Here is a 24,449-nt window from a genome sequence, read left to right on the forward strand (position 1 = left end):
CTGTCCTGTTAACCCTGTTTACTCCTTTGCTATATAGATAACTACCTGTATTTCTCTTTGATTTATCTTCTATTATTCTTTTAACAGTGTTTCTTTTTAATAGAGTCCAAATTAATTTTTCTTTGCATTCACTCTCATGTTTTGGTATTGTATCTAAAATGTCATAACCAGGGAACTGGATTTGGCTCAACTGATAGAGCATCGCCTACCACATGGGAGGTCCAGGGTTCAAACCCAGGGCCTCCTGACCCGTGTGGTGAACTGGCCCACATGCAGTGCTGATGCGTGCAAGGAGTGCTGTGCCATGCAGGGGTGCCCCCTCGTAGGGGAGCTGCATGCGCAAGCAGTGCGCCCTGCGAGGAGAGCTGCCCCATGCAAAAAAAAGCACAGCCTGCCCAGGAATGGCGCTGCACACACAGAGAGCTGATGCAGCAAGATAACACAACAAAAAGAGACACAGATTCCTGATGAAACTGACAAGAATGCAAGCAGGCATAGAGAATACACAGCGAATGGACACAGAAAGCAGACAACTAGGTGGGAGGAGGGGAGAGAAATAAATGAAAAATAAATCTTAAAAAAAATAAAATAAAATGTCATAACCAACCAAAGGTCACTTAGATTTTCTCCTGTGTCATATTCTGGAGGTTTATAGTTTCAGATTTTCCATTTAGGTCTATGGTCCATTTTGAGTTAATTTTTATGAAAGGTATAAGATCAGTGTCTACATTCATTTTTTTGCACATGGATGTCCAGTTGTTCCACCACCATTTATTGAAAAGATTATCCTTTCTCAATTAAAATCTCTTTGCTCCTTTATCAAACATACAAAAGAACAAATATTGTACGATCCAACCAATATGAACTAAATATAGTGAGCAAAGTTGTGGAGTTAATAACAGAAAATTGCTCACCAGAAAATAGATTGAGGATAGCAAACTGTTAGCAGTGGCTTAATTTGCCCAGAATTGGTAATAAGGTTGTTTGTGAATGCTTGGAATTAGATAGAGGTGATGATAACACATTAGAGTGAATGTAATTAGCAGGCCCAAATGGGAGTATGATAGTGGTTGGAAGGGAAAGTTTAGGGTTGTGTATGTCACTAGAAGAAAAACTAAAGAATGAAACATGGGACATTATAACATAGAAACACTGTTGCAAACAATTCATGTGTTTAATAGTAGAAATATAATGATGTTCTATGAATTAGAACAAATGTATATTAATATTGCAAGATGTTAACAACAGGGTAGTATCTGAGTTAAATGAATGTAAAGGAAACTATGGACTGTAGTAAATAGTAATATATTAATATTTTTCATCAATTTTAAAAAAGAATTATCATAATTTACAGTAACACAGACACAAAGTACTGCATATTGTTTGGCTCCCATTATATAAATCATGAATATAAATACATTTATAGAGATGGAAATAGATTAGTGTAAATGTGTGGTAGGGGATGGATAGAGGGATTAAAAGGTAACTGCTAAGGGGTGGGGGTTTTCTTTTTGGAGTAATGAAAATATTCTAATATTGACTGAGGTGATTAATGCACAAAACTGATTATACCAAAAGCCATTAAATGTACACTTTGCATGGTTTATATGGTATTTGAACATATCTCAATAAAATAGCTAAAAAGTATTGATCAAGGATCCCAGTCAAAGTCACACTTCACATATGGTGGATCTTTTTAGTTTCTTTGACTTAGAGCAGTAGTTCCTCTCCACCCTGTCCCTGTTTTTCTCTTATGAGGTATTTTTGAAGAATCTAGAACATTTGTCTTTGTAGAATGCCTAACATTCAGGATTTATATGATTGTTTTGCATGATTAGTTGTAATTAATATATATTTGACCAGAATACTGTAGCTGTCCTCTTCCTATTAAAGCTCATCAGAAATGAACATGTCTATTTGAGCCATTATTGGTGATACTAAATTTCATCAGTTCTTTGCAAGTAGTGTGTGCACCTGATTTCTCTATGATAAAAGATATATTTTTTTCTTTGTAGTTAAGAAATCTGATGGGGATACTTTGAGACAATTTCACATAAAACCTTTTATTGTTTTTTGTTAGAGGTGTTTTGGGTTTACAGAACAATCATACAAAATACAGGATTCCCATAAAGAATCCCACCACCAATACATTTTTTTTTAAATTCCCAGCACCATTTGTTGACGAGTCTTTCCTTTTCTAATTGAGTGGTTTTTGTTAACCTTGTCAAAAATAAGTTGGTCATAAATATAACTTGATATGTGAGCTTTTGATTCCATTCCACTGGTTTATATTTCTATCCTTGTGCCAGTACCACACTGATTTGATTATTTTGGCTTGGTAATAAGTTTTAAGATCAGAAAGGGTGAGTCCTTTAAATTCATCTTTTTTCAAGATGGTTTCAGCTCTTTTGGACCCCTTACTCTTCCATATAATTTTGATGAGGGGCTTTTCAATCTCTACACAAAATGTTCAAATCTTGATTTGGATTCATTAAATTTATATATTGCTTTGGTAGCATTGACATCTTAAAAATATTTAGTCTTTCAATCTGTGAACATGGAATATCCTTCCATTTATTTAGGTCTTCTTTGATTTCTTTTAGCAGTGTTTTGCAGTTTTTGTGTACAAGACTTTTACATCCGTGGTTAGATTTATCCCTGGATACTTGATTCTTTTAGTTGCTATTGGGAATGGAGAGGGTGGGGCAAGATGGAATCTGAGTGAGTGCTCCTTATAATCTCTCCTGCAAAGAAGCGGCTGAGTAGGGTTGGAGTCCTGCTGGACCGGGCTGTTTTGGGTGTTTGCAGGGCAGGAGGTGTCTGTACGTTGATTTGGTGGGACAGTGACAGAGGAGATTCTTGTAAGGTAGAATTTTGGGTCTCTTTCACGGAGGTTGGGGTTGTGCACAGGACCCTTCCCCCTGGGGCTGGTGGCCCAGCGGCGGCGATTCCTGGAGGCTTTGCTGTGCTGGGGAGTTCCCAAGCCCTGAGTGGGCTGTTTTGGGGGCTTGCAGGGCGTGAGATGTCTGAAAGTGGATTTGGTGGGACAGTGACGGAGGAGATTCTTGCAAGAGGTGGAATTTTGGGTTTCTGACTCGGAGGTCAGAGGTTCTGGCTGGAGCCCCTCCCCCTAGGGCTGGTGGCCAGGCCGCAGTGATCCCTGGGATCTTTGTTGTGTGGGGTGTTCCCAAACCCTGAGCGGGCTGTTTTGGGGGCTTGCAGGGCAGGAGGTGTCTGAATGTCGATTTAGTGAGACAGTGATGGAAGAGATTCTTGAAAGAGGTGGAACTTTTGGTTTCTGACACGGAGGTCAGAAGTTCTAGGAGGAACCCTGCCACCTAGGGCTGGCAGCCCATCCGCGGTGGTCCCTGAACTCTTTGTAGTGCAGCGGCGCCCCCAGCAGGCTCTTTGGGGGCTTGCAGGGCAGGAGGTGTCTGGATGTCGATTTGGTGAGACAGTGACAGAAGAGATTCTTGTGGAAAGTGGAATTTTGGATTTCTGAAACAGAGGTCAGAGTTTGCGGGTGGGACCCCTCCCCCTAGGGCTGGCGCCCAGCTGCGGGGATCCCTGAAGGCTGTGTTGTGCTGTGGTACTCCCAGGCCCCCTGTTAACCAGATGTGTGGTTCCCAGGCCTGTGTCCCCTAAACCCTGGTGGCCTGTGCTCCAGAGACTCACATACCTTGAGTCTGCAATATCACAGACTTCCCATCCCTGAATCCACCATGCCCTGAGGTCCATCTGAGGTCCTTGATTATCCTAGCCCTCGCCGTTTGTGGTTTTTTTATTTCTTTTTTCTTTTTTGTCTTGGTTGCTAATATTGCATTATCTCCTGGTCTTTTCTCCCATTTTATCCCCTAAGGTCCTTTTTCATTTATTTAGGGTTTTTTTTTCCTTTTCTTTTTCTTGCTTGTTTCCCTACCTTTTCTTTGCCCATCCCCTTTTTTTCTCCTCTTTTTTTTTTCTTTTCTCTCTTTTTCTTCTTATATTTTATTTTATTTATATAATAGGTACTACAGGGAGAGCTTCACATTTGCTGTGTTTCCTCATCCTCCATTTCCTCTTTTCTGTGTGAATTGATTTTGGCCACCTACACTATCCCCTTTCCCCCACATCTTGCTATCCTCCATCATCTACTGTCTCTCTTACATTCCACCTCCCTTTCTTTGGCCCCCAAATTGTCTGACTTTTAATTTCTAATACCTTTGTTCTGTTTTCTGTCTTTTATCCACTCTTGATATTATTGTCTTTCTTTTCTCTTTCCCTCTCTCATGAAAACACTGGCTTTTTAATTCATACTATTCCTCACCATATTCAGTTGACTGTCTCATTATAGGTACTCTACTTACTGCTATAACTCTACACAACTTACATGAGTCTAATATCCATTCTCCCAGATCTCATATTGTTGCTCTGTTTACATTTATTACCAATACTACTTTACACATTTTCTTTTCTTACTCATTTTGCTTTCCTGGCCCTAATATTTTCCTTCAAACTGAACTTAGCCAGCAACAAGAAAATAGAGTAAGAAGAACAAAGTGACAAAGAGAAGACATAACACTTATGCAAGAACAACAACTAATTAATCCCCAAGACTAGACAAAGAAGCTAAGGAACTGATCAAACCCGTCAAGATAAAATGATGACCAGACAGCAACAAAAAACTACAAACCAAACCAATAATCAGGAAAACATGGCTGAATCCGATGAACAAACTAAAAACCAGGAAGGGGAGCAGAACATCGGACAAGTAATTAAAGATCTCAAAACATGTATTAGAGACCAACTTAATGAAGTAAAGGAAAAGATTGACAATATGAAGAAAACACTTGGAGAGGAAATTGCAGACATACACAAAAAGATAACAGATATGATGGGAATGAACACCACAGTTCAAGAAATCAAAAATACACTCTCAGCAAATAGCAGCTGATTAGAAGAGGCAGAGGAGAGAATTAGTGATGTGGAAGACAGTACATTGGAAATCAAACAGATAGTAGAATTGGTTGATAAAAAGATAGAAAAAATCCAGCTAGGACTTAGGGACCTGAATGACAATGCAAAATGCACAAACATACATATTATAGGCATCCCAGAAGGAGAAGAGAAGGGAAAAGGTACAGAAGGGGTGTTGCAGGAAATAATGGTGGAAAACTTCCCAAATCTACTGAGAGAGATGGATGTACATGTCCAGGAAGCACAACACACCCCAAACATCATAAATTCCAACAGGCCCACCCCAAGACATATACTTGTCAAGTTATTCAATGCTTAAGACAAAGAGAAAATTCTAAAAGCAGCAAGAGAAAAGAAAACCATTACATACAAGGGAGGCTCCATAAGATTAAGTGCTGATTTCTCATCTGAAATCGTGGAGGCAAGAAGGCAGTGGTATGATATAGTCAAGGTACTAAAAGAAAAAAATTTCCAACCAAGAATGCTCTACCCAGCTAAACTAGCATTCAAAAATGATGGAGAGTTCAAAATATTCACAGATAAACAGAAATTAAAAGAGTATTCCAACAAGAACCCTGCCCTTCAAGAAATACTAAAAGGAGTTCTGCAGGAAGAAAGGAAAAAACAAGAGAGGCAGAGTTGAAGGAGAGTGTAAAAGCAACAAAAAAGACAAAAAGAGATGGGAATGGAATTTTTTTCTTGCTTTCTTCATTTGATTGTTCATTGCTTGTGATTTTTATATGTTAACCTTGTACCTTGCCACATTGCTGAATTTATTTTTTAGCCCTAGGTACTTTGTTGTGGATTTTTCAGGATTTTCTGCATAAAGGCTCATTTCTTCTGCAAATAAGCAGTTTTACTTCTTCCTTTCCAGTTTATATGCCTTTTATTTCTTTGCCTTAATTACTTTGACTAGAAATTTCAGTAGAATGTTGGGTAACAGTGGTGGCAGTGGGCATCCCTTTTTTGATCCTGATTTTAGAGGGAAATCTTTGACTTTCCCCATTAAGTAGAATGTTAGTTATGGGCTTTTCATATCTGCCCTTTATCATATTGTGATATTTCCTTCTATTCCTAATGTTCTAAGTATTTTTATCAAGAAGATCTGCTGGATTATGTCAAATGTTTTTTCTGCATCAATTGAGATGATAATGATTCCCCCTCCCCCCCTTCATTCTGTTTTTGTGGTGTATTACAGTAGTTGATTTCCTTATGATGAACCAGCCTTGCATGCCAGGGATAAATGCCATTTGGTCATGGTGTATGTTTTTTAAAATATACTGTTGGATTTTGTTTGCTAATATTTTTTTGAGGATTTTCCCTCCATATTCATTAGAAATATTGGTCTGTAGTTTTCTTATCTTGTGGTATTTTCATCTGTCTTTGGTATGAGTCTGAGGTTGGCCTCATACAATCAATTACCCCCTCTTTAATTTCTTGGAATGGTTTGAGCAGAATTAGAGTTAAGTTTTCTTGGAATGTTTGGGAGAATTCCCCTGTGAAGCCCTCTGGTCCTGGGCTTTTCTTTGATGGGAGGGTTTTGATTACTGATTCAATCTGTTTAAAGGTAATTATTTTATTGTGATCTCCTATTCCTTCTTAAGTCAATATAGGTAGTTTGTCCATTTCATCTAGGTTATCTAATTTATTAGTGTAGAGTTTTTCATTGTATCCACTTGTAGTCCTTTTTATTTCACTGGGGTCAATAGTAATGTCCCATTTTTCATTTCTGATTTTTTAAATTTGTATCTTTTCTGTTTTCTTTTTCAGTCTAGCTAAAGATAGTTGGTTTTATAGATAATTTTCATCAAACCATCCTTTGGTTTTGTTGAATCTCTACATTTGTTGTTGTTGTTGTTATTCCTATTTCACTTTTTACAGCTGTGATCTTTAGTTCCCTTTTTTCCTGCTCACTTTGTGTTTAGTTTGCTCTTCTTTTTCTAGTTCTTCCAGTTTTGCAGTTAGGTCTCTGAAGTCTTTCCTTTTTAGTGTAAGCATGTAGAGCTTCAGATTTCATTGTCCATACTGCCTTTGCTACATCCTATAAGTTTAGTATGTTGTAGTTTCATTTCCCACAGGATATTTCCTAATTTCCCTTCCAATTTTCTCTTTTACCCACTGGTTGTTTCACATTATGTTATTTAATTTCCGCATATTTGTGTTTTCCATTTCTCACTGTGTTTTTTTATTTCCAGCTTCATTCCTGTAGTGGTCAGTGAATATACATTGTATGATTTCCATTTTCTAAATTTATTAATACTTGTTTTCGGACCCAAGATATGCTCTTCCCTGGAGAATGATCTGTGTGCCCTCGAGAAGAATGTGTATTGTGTTTCATTTGGTAAAATGTTCTGTATATGTCTATCAGGTCTAGTTTGCTTACAGTGTCATTGAAATCTTGTATTTCCTTATTGTTCTTCTAACTAGATTTTCTATCCATTATTGAGAGTGGCATATTACAGTGTCCTAAATTTAATGTAGAACCATCAGTTTCTCCCTTTAGATCTGTCAGTATTTGCTTCTTATATTTTGGGACTCTGCTGTAAGGTGCATATATAATTGTAATTATTACACCTTCTTATTGAATTATCCCCTTTATTTGTATGTAAGACCATCTTTGTCCCTCATGAGTATCTTTTACTTAAAATCTGTATTTTATACTGATGTTAGTATAGCTACCACAAGTCTATTGGTTTCTATTCTCATGGTATAATTTTTTCTGATCTCTTGTTCACTTTCAAACTACTTTTATCTTTGCATGCAAGATGAGTCTCTTGCTTTTTTTAATCTATTCTGTTGAACTCTGCCTTTTGTCAGTATTGATAATATAGGACTTCTTTCTGCCATTTTGATTTTTATTTAGGCTTTGTGAGTTATAACTTTCCCCCCTTGCTTCTTCCATTAATTTTTAAAAATATTTATTTGATTGTTTTCTGTGTTGAGTCATATTGCTTGCCTTGTCATTTCTATTTGGATTTATTTCTCATCTCTTTTCTTTATGGTTACCATGGCGTTAAAATTGAACATCCTAATTATACAACAATCATTTGATTTGCTACCAACTTAACTTCAATTGCCTATACATATACTTTTCCTATAACCCTCTGTCATGTTACCTGCCTTTTTGTACTTTTTACCTGTATGTCTTTGTATGTTTATGTCCAAAACAATAGACTTATCATTACGTTTTATGTATTTGCCTTTCAGTATCTATAAGAAGTTGGAAGTGCAGTTACATTCCAAGGAAATCACTATATATAATAGTGGCATGTATAATTACCCAAAATGTTTACCTTTACCAGTTTTGTATTTCTTTGTGCGTACTTAGATTACACAAAATGTTACACAAAAAAGGGATTCCCATATGCCCCATTCCTCACACCTCCCACCCTTCTTCACATTAACAACTTCTTCCATTAGTGTGGTTGTCCAGTGTATTTTCCATTCAGTCTGAGTAACTCTCTGTAGAATTTCTTGCAGGGCAGATATAGTTGTGATGAACTACCTCAGGTTTTGTTTATATGAGAATGTCTTAAATTCACCCTCATTTTGAAAAATAGTCTCACCGTATAAAATCTTCTTGTCTGGCAATTCTTTTCTTTTCACACATTAACTATTTCAAACAACTGCCTATTTTCCTCCATGGTGTCTGATGAGAAACTGGCACTCAATCTAATTGGCACTTCCTTGAACCCGACATATTGCTTTTGTCTTTCAGCTTTCAGAACTTTCTCCTGGTCCTTTGCATTCTAGAGGGTGATCAGGAGATGATGGGGTGTATTTTTCTTCGTGTTTATTCTGTTTGGTGTTCTCTGGTCTCTTTGGACATGCATATTTACATATTTTGCTATGTTTGGGGCTTTATCTCTCTTTTTTTTTTTTTTGGTAAAGAAAATGTATTTAATAAATTAAAGTAAAAAACCGAAGATCTGGGGAGATTAAAAAAATAAAAGTAACCACTTTGTGACACACACACACAGAAATTCTGGAAATATCCTGGGAAGATACTCTTTTGAATTATATTGTCTCAGATTACAGTGGCCATATTTAATAAACACACCAGCCAAGAAAGGCAAGTAAATGCTTTAATGTTTTAAAATGTAAACTAATATAGACTTATTTTATACTGTTGTCGTTGTTTCTTTAAACATTCTTTTTGCACCTTCTTCTCTTTCCTCTTTTTCTGGGACTCCCATAACATGTATATTGGTACTTTTAGTGATGTCTCAGAGGTGTCTCAGGCTACTTTTGCTTTTAATAGTTCTTATTTCTTTTTGCTCTTCAGCCTGATGTTTCAATTGTCTTATTTTCTGTTCACTGATTCTTTTTCCTTCCTGTTCCAATCTGCTCTTGAAACTCTCTTGGGAATTTTTCATTTCAGTTATTGTGGCTTCAACTCCAGTAGTTCTGTTTGGTTCCTTTTCATAATTCCTATCTCTCTCTAAGATTTTCTTATACTCCATTCATTGTTTCCGTGATATCTTTTAGATCTTTCTCTGTATTTGCCTTGATTTCATTGAGTATTTTTAAGATTTTTGTTTTTAAGGCTCTGTTTGGTATGCTCACATTCTGGTGTTCATTGGTCTTTTAAAGCCTTTTTCTTTGGATGTGCCATCTTTCCTTGTTCTTTGTCTTGTACTCTTTTGTTGTACACTGTTCATTTTAATATTTTAAAATGTTAACTCGGGAATTTATTTGCTGAGATGTCTGGTTTTTGGGTTGTTTTTTTTTTTCCTTGTTTTATAGCCTTGGTGATTAGACAGAGATATACTTGTACCTTAGTCCTCCTATGAGGCTTTCCCTGTGTTTCTGGGCCTCTCTTTTCCTGAGCTTTTGCATGTTAATTGTTTTTGTGTTCCCCTGTTTACAGGAGTTTGGTTGTCTCCTCCCATTCCCAGAAGACAGACTGACATTTTCAGGGTGTTTGAAACTGGCACTACTTTCCCCCAGATCACCTACTGTGTAGTTTCGTACTTTCCTTTCATCATTTCATGTTGCTTTTGCCTTGAGGGCTAATCCTCAGAGGGGGGCCATGCCTGAGAAGACTTTCCCGAGTCAGTCTTTCCCAGGGAACCATGAAGGGGGTACAGACTGGTTCAAAACTGCCCTTGGGAGAGGATCATGAAGGGCACCAAGAGGTTCTCCGATGGCTCCCTAAATCAGAGCTTTCCTGATCTTCCCAGCAAAGGCAGTCCTTCAGATAACTGTCCCCCTCAGTCCTGAGGAATCACAGCATCCTTAAATCTCCACCACTACTGTCCCTGTCCAGGGTGGGTTGAGAGTGGTTGCTCCTGCTTTTGTCTGGGATGAGCTGATACAATGGCTGCCCCTAGAGTGGGGCCCCCAAAAATCGCTAATCAAAAACTGTGATCAGTGATCTGCCATGCCCACCCTGGTGTTTAGGATAAGGATTTTTTTAATTTCTTTCTGTCACCAGCAAGCTAGCCATCAGCTGGATCGCATATTGACCTGCAGCGAGAGTGGCAGATGGGTTCCAGGAACTGTAATTTATCAACCTTCTCCTCCCACTCTTCCCTGGATGCTGTTCAGTGTTTTTCTGGCCTCCCAAGTTTCTCATTAGTTGTTTCATACAGTTCCTGCCTATTTTGTAGTTGTTTTGGTGGGAAGACTGAGTCTTGTCGCTCCCTACTCTGCCATCTTCTAAATTGTTCTTTCTTTACTACCTACTCTTCTACTTCCTGAAGAGAAAATAAACAAACAAACATACTAAGAAACAAACAGAAACTTTTTTTTTGTCATGTGTGCACATTAGCTACTACTTTGATAACTGGTATCTAAAAAAACTGCTTTGAAATTTTTGAGTTTTACTTTATGGTCCAATATTTATATGACATATTCATTGTATCTTTGAAAATAATGTTGCTCTGATATAAAATAATGAATAATATTTACAAAATATTATCTATTAGATAAAGCTGAAAAGAAATATTCTTCAAATCTTCTGTAGCAGTAATGATTTTTTTTTTAAGATTTATTTTTTATTTATTTCTCTCCCCTTCCCCCACCCCAGTTGTCTGCTCTCTGTGTCCATTTGCTGTGTGTTCTTCTGTGACCATTTCTATCCTTATTAGCAGCACCGGGAATCTGTGTTTCTTTTTCGGTTGCGTCATCTTGTTGTGTCAACTCTCCGTGTGTGTGGCCCCATCCTTGGGCAAGCTGCACTTTCTTTCACACTGGGCAGCTCTCCTTACAGGACGCACTCCTTGCACATGGGGCTCCCCTATGCGGGGGACACCCCTGCGTGGCACAGCATTCCTTGTGCCCATCAGCCTGTGAATGGGCCAGCTCCACATGGGTCAAGGAGGCCCGGGATTTGAATGCCAGACCTCCCATGTAGTAGGTGGATGCCATATCCTTTGGGTCAAGTCCGGTTCCCTGCAATGATTTTGTATGTCTTTCATCTATTAATTACTGATAGAAGTGTGTAAAATCTCTCATTATGGCTATGATTTTATTTTTCTTTGTAAGTTTGTCAATTTTGGCATATTAAAATATGTGTGTGTGTATGTATGTGTGTGTGTGTATATATATATATATGTACATGTTGAAAAATGTTATCCCTTCATGGAGAATTGAACATTTTTAAAAATTATTTATTTATTATTATTTTTTTAAATTACATTTAAAAAAATATGAGGTCCCATTCAACCCCACCCCCCCCGCCCCACACTCCCCCCACAGCAACACTCTTTCCCATCATCATGACACATCCATTGCACCTGGTAAGTTCATCTCTGAGCATCACTGCACCCCTTAGTCAATGGTCCACATCATAGCCCAGACTCTCTCACGTTCCATCCAGTGGGCCCTGGGGGGATCTACAGTGTCCCGTAATTGTCCGTGAAGCACTATCCAGGACAACTCCACGTCCCGAAAACGCCTCCACATCTCATCTCTTCCTCCCGTTCCCCACACCCAGCAGCCCCCATGGCTACCGTTCCCACACCCATTCCACATTTTCTCTGTGGACATTGGATTGGTTGTGTCCATTGCACATCTATGTCAAGTGAGGGCTTAGATTCCATATGGGTACTGGATGCACTCCTCCCGCTTCCAGTTGTAGACACTCTAGGCTCCATGTTGTGGTGGTTGACCTTCTTCAACTCCATGTTAGCTGAGTAGAGTAAGTCCAATAAATCAAAGTGTAGGAGCTGAAGTCTGTTGAGGCTCTGGGCCTGGGTGTCATATTATCAGTCCAGAGATTCAAATCCCCTACATATATCTTAAACCCAGCACCAACTACAATTCCAATAAAGTAGCATGCAAGTCTTGTGAAAAGAGATCCCCTCTGAGTCCAATTCCATCACGCAGAAACACCAGCTCCAAAGAAGGGCCATCTGTCATGGCAGTGAACCCCTTCTGCCATGACCATAGAACCCGTGGGTCTCTTTATCCCTCAAAAGAACCAATACCTGGGGTTGTATCTACCTTATCTGTCTCTTAGACTCTGTTCAGTTGTACATAGGGGTATTCCTCCTGACAACCTCCAGACTCTTTTTTAAAGACTCACAGCCTTATAATCTCATTTCTCCTTTCCATTTCCCCCTTACATTAGGTCAAACAGCTTCCCGAAGTCATATTATTATATGTAGACAGGTATATTCTGCTGTTCCGCATTGAATCTTTAATTCAAGGTCATTTTCTAGTTGCTTCTTCAGCTGGTATGTGGTAGTGATCCCTCGGTGCCAGGGAGGCTCATCCCCGGGTGTCGTGTCCCACGCTGGGGGCAATGCATTGCATCTACATGCTGAGTTTGGCTGTGAGAGTGGCCACATTTGAGTAACATGAAGGCTGTCAGGAGGAAACCCCCAGGCACAATGCTACTCTAGGCCTTGTTCTTATTGCAGGTGTATAGGCTCAAAAGTGTAGCCATTAGTATCAAGCGCCCACTGTTGGGCCCTCCTTCCTTCCTGGTTCTTGCCGTTGCACCTGGAGGATTGCCGCTGCTCTCCCAGGGCCCACAACAGTGAACCCCCGGCCAGGAGCCCAGTACCCCCCCAGCTGTTGTTTTTAATTGTTTCCACTATGAGTATATATAGACATTACCATATACCTTGGGCATATGCCCTGTATAACTCCCTGTCAACCATATATATCCTGTCAATAACATCCCATATCAGTATTCCTCCGCTGCCATTGTTGAACCACTCTGTGATCCAAAACTTCCCGTAAAGTGAATCCCAACATAATGTCAGCTTCAGAAGAGTCTTAGATCACCAAAATTCTTATATACAATATACAGTATTTCCCCAGATCCACTATAAAACCTTTTCCCTTGCACAGCAATAATCTTTTAACTTATTCATATCATATTTCCTGAAACTGATGTACAGATTCCGAAACTATAGTTTTCAAACAAGGTGACATTTGTGCTTACTATGTGGTCCATACTTTAGGTTGTACAGTTTTCTAAATTTTTTAGTTATCCTATGTTTTGTCTTATGGTTTTCATTATTAGTCTGTCGTCCCCTATATGTTTTTGGGGTAATATTAGCTGTTTTATATTCATCCTCGTGTACTCTCACATAACTCCTCTTTTGCCCCCTTATTTACCTTTGTTCCATCCATTCCACATCCATTTTCCCCTCCCCTTAGGGCCCACAACGCCTGCCAATCTAATGCCCTGGGAGCCGTCCTTTCTCACGAGAGATACAGTTCTCTCTGAGAATTGAACATTTTATCATTATATAGTGATCTATTTATTAAAATGCTTTTACTTAAAGTCTACTCTGAAATTAATATAGGTTCCGCAGATTTCTGTTGATTAGTACTTTGCCCACATGTTTTCTCTGTCCTCTCATTTTCATCCTTTTTTCATACCTTTTTTATGTGCATGTCTTCTGTTTATCCAGTCAGGTGCTTACTGACATGTTTATTTCTACCATTTTTATTTTGTGATGTTTATTTTTCTCACTTTTTAAACTTTACATTTCTCTTCTCTCTTCTTTACTAAATTGGTTCACACACTCCCCTTTTTTGGTTACTCTTTTGGAAGATATTTATATGTTCTATTTGCATTGTTTTAAAATTAAATTTCTTAGGACATACTTAAATTACCAAAGTTTAAACTTGACAGTTTTCCTCCTCAGCAGTATAGTTATTAGAATATTTTTAATTCCAAAAATGTTCTCTGCCAACTTATATTCTATTGTGGTACTGTCTTTTAGTTGGATATATGCATGTGTTTGTGTGTATGTGTCTATACACATAAGCATATGTATGTGTTACATAAAACTAAAAATACCACTATAATAGCGTATAATTTGGCAGAAGTGATATATACTATATAGATATATTAATATGTCAATATGTACACACATGCATGTACACGTATACATAGACACATAAAAATAAATATACATACCTTTATATATTTTAAGTTCACAGATTCTTTCTTCTGGCACCGCCAATCTGCTGTTGAACCCCGCTAGGGAATTTTTACTGTGTTTACTGTGGTCTTCAGCTCTGTTTTCTCCATTTGATAATTCCCATCTCGCTATTGATATTCTCCTTGTATTCCTGTCATTTTCCTAATTTCCTTTTAGCTTTTTCAGCATATTTAGGACCATTTTAAAAGTCAGTGTCTGAAATGTCCCAAGTCTCATTCTGCTCTTTGATGGTTTCTAATGCTTTAGTCTACGTTCTCTGAGCCATTGCTTAGTGTTTGTATGTTGCCATAATCTTTTGTTGAAACCTGATCATTTTATATCATAGTGTATTATTGCTATTATTTAGACTCTGAGAGACCCATTTTTAAGCTTGTATCCAGCTCTTCTTATGTGAGAGCTTTCCTTGAGTTCCAGGAGCTAAGAAAGAAAAACGGAAGAAGAAAACAAGAAACATCTTCCCCAATGTTTGCAGATTCAGCTGTGGGAGTGCACTTCTTCAGAGCTTATCTATATGAGTTTAGAGAATAACTCTAGGCCAATGTTTGGGGGCCTCCCTGATCCTTTCTGCTCATGCCATGCATCCTATCATCCATAGAACATGTGGGGCCTTAGGAATTCCTCCATTTGCATGGATGTGAATCTCCCCACTTCCCTAGGAAACAGTTTCTTCACCATCCTGGGCATTCTATTATATGTCCTACACCCAACAATCCCTTACCCCAGGCAGCTGTGACATGTTCTTTTACAGCAGGGGCTCTTAACTATTTTTGTTCCTCGCACCCTTTGCCAGTCAGGTGAAAACCATGGACCCTTTCTCAGAATGTAGCAGCAGATAGTTTTATGACACTCAACATTGGCATGTCTTTAAATTAAATTTAAGATTATTCAAAATTAATTTAAGTTCACAGGCCCCCTGAAATCTTTGGAGTTCGTGGACTCCTGGTTAAGTACCCTCTTTCACAGCATTGTGTAGTAGAGCACTGTGAGCACCTTCCTACATATATCACAAGTTCTGCAATGGCGAGCCTGAGATGAGTGTCCTGGTTCAATCCTTCAGACCACCACCAGGCAGATTGAACCAGATGTACGTCCAATCTGTGCATGAGTGTTACTTTGCTTCCTGTGAAACTGGGAGTAGTAACCCACAGTGGGAGCATGGACCAACTCTCCTCCATAGTAGTGAGTAAATGGATGAGGACTCATCCAGGATGTTCAGAAGATACTAATGCTTTTAAATTTCCTTTTTCTTGATTTTGCAGTCACCCTGTGACTGAAATTCTATAACTGTTTTCTGGAGCTTAAAGATGTTTCTGCCAGTTCTTACTAGATTCATTATGCTGCCTGGCCTCTACCTCTTACTTGTGGCATCTAGGATTTCTTTAAAAATATATATATATGTATATATATTTTTTATCCTCTCTCCCCCTTGGGGCTTTTTTTTTGCTTGCTATCTGCTGTGTCCATTCGCTGTGTGTTCTTCTGTGTCTATATTTATTTATTTATTTCCCCTCCCCACTTGCAGCTTGCTGTGTCCATTCACTGCACGCTCTTCTGTGTTTCTGCTTGTCTCCCTTTTTGTTGTGTCACCTTGCTGAGTCAGCTCTTCTTGGCGCTTGTGAGCCAGTGGCTCTCTGCGGCATGCAGGTGAGCCTGCCTTCACAAGGAGGCCCCGGGACTCAAACCCAGGACCTCCCATATGGTAGACAGGAGCCCAATTGATTAAGTCACCGCTGCTCCCCAAATATATATGTTTTTAACGAAGAAGTTGTAAACTTACAAAACAATTACGTTAACATGCAAAATTTCCATACAGCACTCCTCCACCAACACCTTGCATTGTTGTGGAACATTTGTTACAGATTATGAAAGAAAATCATGAAAATATTAGTACTAAGTAAGATCCATAGCTTATATTTGGTATATATTTTTCCATATACTTCCTATTATTAGCACCATGTATTAGTATTGTACATTTGTTATAGATCAAGAGAGAACACTCTAATATTTGTACTGTTAACTATAGTCCATCACCCACCACATGATTCACTTGTTGGAAACTGAGGCACAGTGGTCTCACAAGGAAAGACATGCTGTTTCCATGGCAATGCTTGCACCCTAAGGAATGTGGTAATTAAGAGTTCCCAGCTGTTAAAGGCTGAAAGAAAAGATGAGCACATACCTTTTGTAGTAAATAGAACACTTAGACTTTGTATCTTGAGATAAGATTTTTTGAGTTCCTTGGAGTTCCTTAGTAATGTTGATAGTTAACTGCATGTTGCTGCTTGTTGTCACGTAGACTGGGGTATATAGAGAGCTCCTTGTAAACAATAAAGTTGTCTGATGATTCTCTACTCGCAGACCCCCTGATCCCAGCTCTCTCATTCTTTCTTTTTCTTTCTTTCTTTCTCTTTCTTTCACTTTCCTTTTTCTCTTTCTTTCATTCCCGATACCCTTCGGGTCCAAATCTCCAACATCTGGCACCCAATGTGGAGCCCAAGGAAGTCAGTGAGTCTTCCAAATCAGTATTGGGAACTGCGGAAAAAGACCTGTTGAGGGTCAAATGAGATGTCCAAAGCAGAGTGACTCGAGTCTTCAAGATTAAGTAAGAAACATTTCTGCGAAGTCATCAGGGTAATGGGTAATCAAATGGGATGTGTGGAAGCATATTCGCAAGTGTTAAAAATTTTATTGAAAGTTAATGGGGTGCCTGTAAAAAGTTATGAATTACTAGAATTGTTTGCTTTAATACAAAAGCATCGTTGATGAGTCAATTGTAAACTGTATGTTTGTATTGGTGTGTTTTAATCATTTTGTGTTTGTTTGTTCAATGTCAGTGTATATTTTGATACCTCCAGATGGTGATATAAATTAATAAATAAAAATTTTTAAAAGAGCTCTATTCAAATGGCCAAAAATTAAATAAGCGCTTATGTTAATACATAACTTTAGATGTTAATAAGATCTCTACAATGATAAAAATTGTAAGTCTTGATTAACAAAATTACTGTAAGTCTTTTCATAAAAAGTTGTTCTTGCCTAGAATGAAATTAATAGTTTATTTTTCTTCACAGGATAAAATGAAGGATGTAAAATTTAAATGAATATTAAAGAAGGTTAAAAGTTTGTGGGGAACGCCAGAAGTTATGACCATGGGCAGCACTACCCCAGAGACCCCCGCCATTTCTCCCAGTAAGTGGGCCCAGCCTGTGGAGGAGGGCAGTGTGTGGATCCACTTTGCTCAGCTTTCGGAGCACGCCACGGCCCCAACCAAGGGGTCCACATGAGCCGTGGGTTTTGACCTGTACAGTGCCTATGATTGTAGAATACCACCCATGGAGAAAGCCCTTGTGAAAACAGACATTCAGATAGCCCTTCCTTCTGGATGTCATGAAAGAGTAGCTCCACGTTCTGGCTTGGCTGCAAAACACTCCACAGATGTAGGAGCTGGTGTCATAGATGAAGATTATAGAGGAAATGTTGGTGTTGTGCTTTTTAATTTTGGCAAAGAAAAGTTTGAAGTGAAAAAGGGTGATCAACTTGCACAGCTGATTTGTGAATGGATTTTTTATCGAGAAATAGAGGAAGTTCAGGTTTTGGATGTCACTGAAAGGGGTTCAGGAGATTTTGGATCTACCAGAAAGAATTAAAATTTATGGCAAGAACATATTTTTTTCCTTAAAAATAATGCTTCACTTAAAGTGCTTTGGTGTTTGTGTGGCTATAAACCTATTAAACTTTAACTTCTAAAAACATTTGGTTTTCTTACGGTCAAGGAAAGCATCTCTGGTAGGATCACAGAAATTATTTTGTGTTTTTCTACTTATTGTTGTATGTAAATCTGCTTTGTGGTGTCATAATACAAACAGTTTCTTTTGCAGTTCGCTTTATGTATAAATATAGATCTATTGGAAAATGTGTATTATTTAATTCACTAAATGCTACCCCATCAGCAACTTATTTTTCTTTGCTTTATAAACCATAAAAAATGCCTTTTATTAAGTAAACTTGAATTAGTACAGATACAAATTATTGCATAAACTGAACTAAAAGATAATAAAAAGCAGAGGTTAAAGTTAAAAAAAAAAGTTTGTGGGAATGCTGACTGAAATTTAATAAGTTTTTTCAAAAAGGTGTGTTTTGTCCTAAAATAGGATGGCTAATTTTCATAAATGCACGGGACCTAAATGCATGTGGCAAGTTGTAGAAAGTACTGTGGTAACTTTAAGTAAGGGAGTGTGTTCTGTGAAGGTAAAATTTGTCTTAATATAATTATAGTCTATATGGTTATAAATAATTATAAGAAGTTTAAGCATTGTTTAAATTAAGGTATTTAAATGGCTAATTCCAAAAAGTCACTATTAAACAAAACCTGAATTGATAATACTAATAATAAAAGGTAATTTTATAACAGGAAAACTTGTTGGCGGCCAGCCTCCCCTACCAACTTGCTTCTAGGGAGCTGATTCTGGTATTGCGTGCTACTAAGTATTTATTTATTTATTTATTTTTATTTGTTAATTGCTTTCTTTTTTTAATTTTTATTTATTTATTTATTTATTTATTTCTCTCCCCTTCCCCCCCCCCCCCGGTTGTCTGTTCTCTGTGTCTATTTGCTGCGTCTTCTTTGTTCGCTTCTGTTGTCAGCGGCATGGAAATCTGTGTTTCTTTTTTGTTGCATCAGTTCTCCATGTGTGTGGCACCATTCCTGGGCAGGCTGCACTTTCTCTCATGCTGGGAGGTTCTCATTGGGCGCACTCCTTGTGCGTGGGGCTTCTCTTCACGGGGGACACCCCTGTGTGGCACAGCACTCTTTGCGTGCATCAGCACTGCGCATGGGCCAGCTGCACACGGGTCAAGGAGGCCCAGGGTTTGAACTGCGGACCTCCCATGTGGTAGACAGACGCCCTAACCACTGGGCCAAGTCCGCCGCCCACTAAGTATTTAAAGTGAAGAAAAGTTCATTATTTTAACAAGCTTGTTTAGTGTTGATGGCAATTATATGTTGTAAGAAGTTTGCCTGGTAACTTAGTATGTAGGATATATGGAATGTGTTTTTATTGTTAAGGAAACAAGAGATGATTTTGTCCTAAGATAAAATGATTGATTATTGGGAAGAGTAGAGTGTTGGGCAAAACCTGAGTGAATACTGAAAGTGTAGAAAGTTCGTGGAAAAGAAATTTTTGTAATTAAAATTAAATAAGATTTGATGGGCCTGTCTATAAAGTTTTAAAAGGTTTAGTATCAAGTAGTATACTGATGCAAAGTTAAAAATTTTGTTCTTTCTCAAAGTCTCTCAAGTCATCAGTCTGTTTTGGTAAAAGTTTCCTGGATAATCAGTATACAAAGAAAGTCTGTTTTATCAAAATAGCTTCTTGTGCTTTAACCTCATCATTTCCTCAGTGTCTGAAGAAGAGTCTTTTCTCTTTTAAAGGAACATAATGTTCAAACCTGCTTTCTAAAAATCAAATCCTGAAAAGTGGCTTTCTATTTCAAACTAGTCACAAAAAATTTCTTTTACCTTGAAAGAAAAATTAAGGTAATAAAATAGTTAAGTTCATTTAATATATTATAAGTTAAGTAGAGAGTGTTTAAAAGTGTTACAGAATTAACAAGATTTTTTTATCCCTCTGTTAATTAAAGTTGTATTAGTAAAAGGTTCAAATGAATAGAGTGTATAAATTTACCAATATTTCACCATAATATTAAACAGAAGTACAATGTGGTTAATTATGGTTTTAATTATTATAAAAAGGTATGTGTTACAGAAACAAACTCTTATCATAAATTAAAATAACAACACTGTAGTATGCAGCAGTCCCAGATATTGCTAGTTTGTTGCAAGAAGTTAATGTCCAGCTGTGTTGCTATCACTTTGTTTTAAAAGGTGCTAAAACTTTCTTTAGTGTCTTCTTAGACAGGTCAAGCCAGCCTGCATTCTCCTACCTGTAGAAAAACCCAACAGTGGACTTTTGCAGTGCTTCCCCAAGGCTGTGTGCATAGCCCAACCATCTGTCCTGGCATGGTGATAATAATCTAGCTGTGTAGAAAAGATCAGTGGCTGGAACTCTACTGATGACATTTTGTTAACCAGTTGTCCTTTTTTCAGAATGAGAAGAAACATCAGAGACAATAGTATGTTATCTTAAGAGCCTGAACTAGGCAAACAATTGGGACAGGCTGCAAAGTCCCTACTGCTCTATCAAATTCCTAAATGTGGTTTGGTTGGGTAGGATAAAACTATGTCCTCTGATGGAATGCAATGTTTTCTCATGTTAATAGAGTTTGTAATATTGTTGAAATGCTGAAAACCTTTCATCCCTCATTAAGCTCAAATATTAAAACCAGTGTATGTATTAATTGGGAAAAGTCCTTCACAGAAGTAGGAAGACCTCCAGCAAGCTGCTTTAAATAATAATAGAAGGAAGGTAAATTGTGGACATTAACTTAGCCTATGAATTGGATGTAGCAAGCACCAATATTGGCTTTGGGTGGAGTTTGTGGCAAAGGCAAAATTCTAAACAAGTATCCCTTGGGTTTTAATCACAATTCTGAAAAGAGGCCAAAAGCAAAATATGAAAAAGCAATTGTGTGCAGCATGGGAGGTCCTGCTGAAAATGAAAGATTTAACCCAGTAGTGTCTGGTCACTCTAAAGACTGCCATCCCTATCCAGGGGTGGGTTGCAAATACTAAAAGCAAGACAGAAATGATGTACTATTGTAAATCACCCTCAGATTATGAAAATACATCCGATATACCTCCTAGTAGTAACAGGTGACTGTCTGTCATGTCCCTGCCCACTCCACTAACAGCCCTTTTAGGACTGTTGATGCAGATGCCTTTGTGAAGACCTAGGGCCCTAGCACTGGAACCTGAGAAAAGGCAAAAGTGGCTCCACTGAAAAGGTGAACATCGATGAAGAAACAATAGCCATGGCCAGAAGAAGAAAAGGCATCTGGATACCGGTGAGAATGACGCACTTTTGGCAGTCGTCTCCTGAAAGTCAATTTTTGCTACATAAGAATTCTTGAAATGGACTAAATGCTTTATTGGACTGCTTATTATAAGCATTTTGGGACTGATTGGAATCATTATAGCTGCTGCTACTGCTATGGCAGCTTTATGTGAAAGTACAGACTCAACAATACATGCATGATTGTCTTAAAAATGCTAGTGATTTGTGGCATAGCCAAGAGCACATTGATGAACGGTTAAATAATCAGGTTAATAATTTAGAATCAGCTGTTTTGCATATTGGAGATCAGTTGTATAATTTAAACTTGTTAAGGGGATTGAAATGTGACTGGAATGAAAGCAACTTTTGTATTACTCCTCTCGCCTATAACTCATCTGATATAGAATGGAGAAAAATTAAGAATCATTTGTTAGGCCATAAAAGTAATATCTCTCTGGAAATAATTGAATTACAAAGGAAAATATTAGAAATGTCTCAATCAAATTCATGTAGCCAATGATAAGGATATTTTCTCAGATATGATTTCACATATTACAAAATTTAACCCAGTTAATTGGTGGAAATCACAGCATTTCCTGTCAGCTTTAGGAATAGGGGTAATCATATTTTTTCTGTTGCTCATGATTCTCACCTGTGCTGGACAGTGCTTTTGAAGAAAACTGCAAAGAGTAACAGCCATGGGACATGCGAATAATGTGGTGCTAACTGAAGCACTTCAGTAATTTCCCCAAGTCAAAGAGCTTGGCCAGTAGTCAATGACGGGTAAGACTCTCGAAAGGAGGGCAACCTAAGACAGGCACGGTCACCTCGACTAAAACAAAAAGAGGGAAATATTGGAAACTGAGGCACAGTGGTCTCACAAGGAGAGACATGCTGTTTCCATGGCTGTGCTTGCACCCTAAGAAATGCGGTAATTCAAAGTTTCCAGCAAACAGGATGAAGCTGTTAAAGGCTGAAAGAAAAGATGAGCACATACCTTTTGTAGTAAATAGAACACTTAGACTTTGTACCTTGAGATAAGATGTTTTGAGTTCCTTAGAGTTCCTTAGTAATGTTGATAGTTAACTGCATGTTGCTGCTTGTTGTCACGTAGACTGGGGTATATAGAGAGCTCCTTGTAAACAATAAAGTTGTCTGATGATTCTCTACTCGCAGACCCCCTGATCCCAGCTCTCTCATTCTTTCATTCTTTTTCTTTCTTTCTTTCTCTTTCTTTCATTCTCCTTTTTCTCTTTCTTTCATTCTCCTTTTTCTCTTTCTTTCATTCCCAATACCCTCTAGGTCCAAATCTCCAACATTCACTGTACAGTATTTCTTTTTATTTCTATAGTATTGTTTTATTTGGTTTTCAGGAGGAAGTGGAAAAATACATGTCCTCTGTATTTTACCCAATGTCCTGAATTTCCTTTACAGTAAAAAATAGGCCAATATTTTCAAAGGTTGATAATAGCTATTGGGAAGCAGACTTGGCCCAGTGGTTGGGGCATCCGTCTACCACATGTGAGGTCCACGGTTCAAGCCCCAGGCCTCCTTGGCCTGTGTGCAGCTGGCCCATGTGCAGTGCTGATGTGTGCAGGGAGTGCCCTGCCACGCAGGGGTGTCTCCCGCGTGGGGGAGCCCACGCACAAGGAGTGCGCCCCATAGGAGAGCCGCCCAGCGTGAAAGAGGGTGCAACCTGCCTAAGAATGGCGCCGCCCACACCGAGAGCTGACACAGCAAGATGATGCAACAAAGGGAAATGCAGATTCCCATGCCGCTGACAACAGAAGCAGACAGGGAGGAAGGCGCAGTGGATGGACACAGAGAGCGGACAACCAGGGCAGGGTGGGGGTGGGAAAATAAATAAATCTTAAAAATAATAATAATAATGGCTGTATTTTATTCTCCAAAATTAATGATACCAAATTCATTAACTACTCATTTTACTCATGGTTATTTTGAGTGATTCCTATTGTCTACTTTAGAAATAACACCACAAAAAACCTCCTTGAAGCTTTGTTTTATCTATGATTATATACTAATGGCAAATTCTTAGAGTTGAAATTGCAGAATTCAAGGGAATAATAAATTAGCAAAAAAAATTCATATAGCACCTCATATATTAATTCAGAATATCCGTATCTGTTCTTTTCTTCCTTTTCCCCATTCCCTCCCTGTCCTAATGCTTGAACCCTGACAACATTAGCTGAGGCTGAGCAAGGTAGGCATACATGCCAGTGAAGCCATTAGGGCCTAAAGACTGCTGTAGCCCGTGCATGGTGAACAGGTTTATACCCAGTTAGAATATAGCAGTTGCAATGGGATATTGGTTATATCCAAGAGGACTGATCAAATATATTGTATACATACATGTGCATTCACACACACACAAATTTAAGGATAATGGAACCAAAATTTCTCAGAGAAGGAAGTTACAAATATGATAAGGAAGAAAACTAGAATGAACCTGTGGTTTTTTATATTTGAACAGGAGGTGTTAGTGTGCATTCATATATATTCTTTATATATGCACAGACAAAAATATATATGTTAATGTGTATGTTCAATTTATGAATGTGCTTATTTTTATATATTATTAGCTTTATGCACTGAGAGGGCCTGGGAGCAGCAATATGCTGCCATGAATATGCTAGCACCCAGATCTTGGCCTCTAAATATCATTTCCTCTACTAATAGGAACTAGAGCACTTTTGAGAAAAATCAGTGATTACAGTTTTGGGCAGGGCAAATAGTAGATGAACCTGAAATATCTTGTGCCAGAAAGTAAGAATGTCAAAAGGACATAGAAGCCAGTTGGAAGGGTCTCCCACTTGTCAAATCTAGGACTAAGTGAGCATTAAATTAAATAATAGTAAAAGCCTTCAAATGGAATAGGAAACCACAAGTCCATACTGATATAAAGAATTGAAAAGTTGATGGTTACCTATTCTCAAGATCCTTCCCCATAAAATCCTAATTAATTACGTAGGGGGAAGAGTACTTTTACAGTGGATAAGCCTGCCAGATACCCCCATAATTAATTGATCAAAGGGAATAATGCCAGTAACAGGATAAGATGTCATCATGCACCTCCTGGTATTCCCTGAGAGGACTGCACCATCACTTTTGT

At 38.2% G+C, this 24,449-nt stretch overlaps 1 pseudogene; it reads left to right on the forward strand.

Moving 5' to 3' along the window:
* LOC101412621 (deoxyuridine 5'-triphosphate nucleotidohydrolase, mitochondrial-like) overlaps positions 1 to 22,504 on the forward strand; it is a 113,529-nt pseudogene extending 91,025 nt beyond the window's left edge.
* The last annotated feature ends 1,945 nt before the right edge of the window (positions 22,505 to 24,449 follow it).

Source organism: Dasypus novemcinctus, chromosome 18 (assembly GCF_030445035.2).
Source record: "Dasypus novemcinctus isolate mDasNov1 chromosome 18, mDasNov1.1.hap2, whole genome shotgun sequence".
Classification (NCBI taxonomy): Eukaryota; Metazoa; Chordata; class Mammalia; order Cingulata; family Dasypodidae; genus Dasypus; species Dasypus novemcinctus.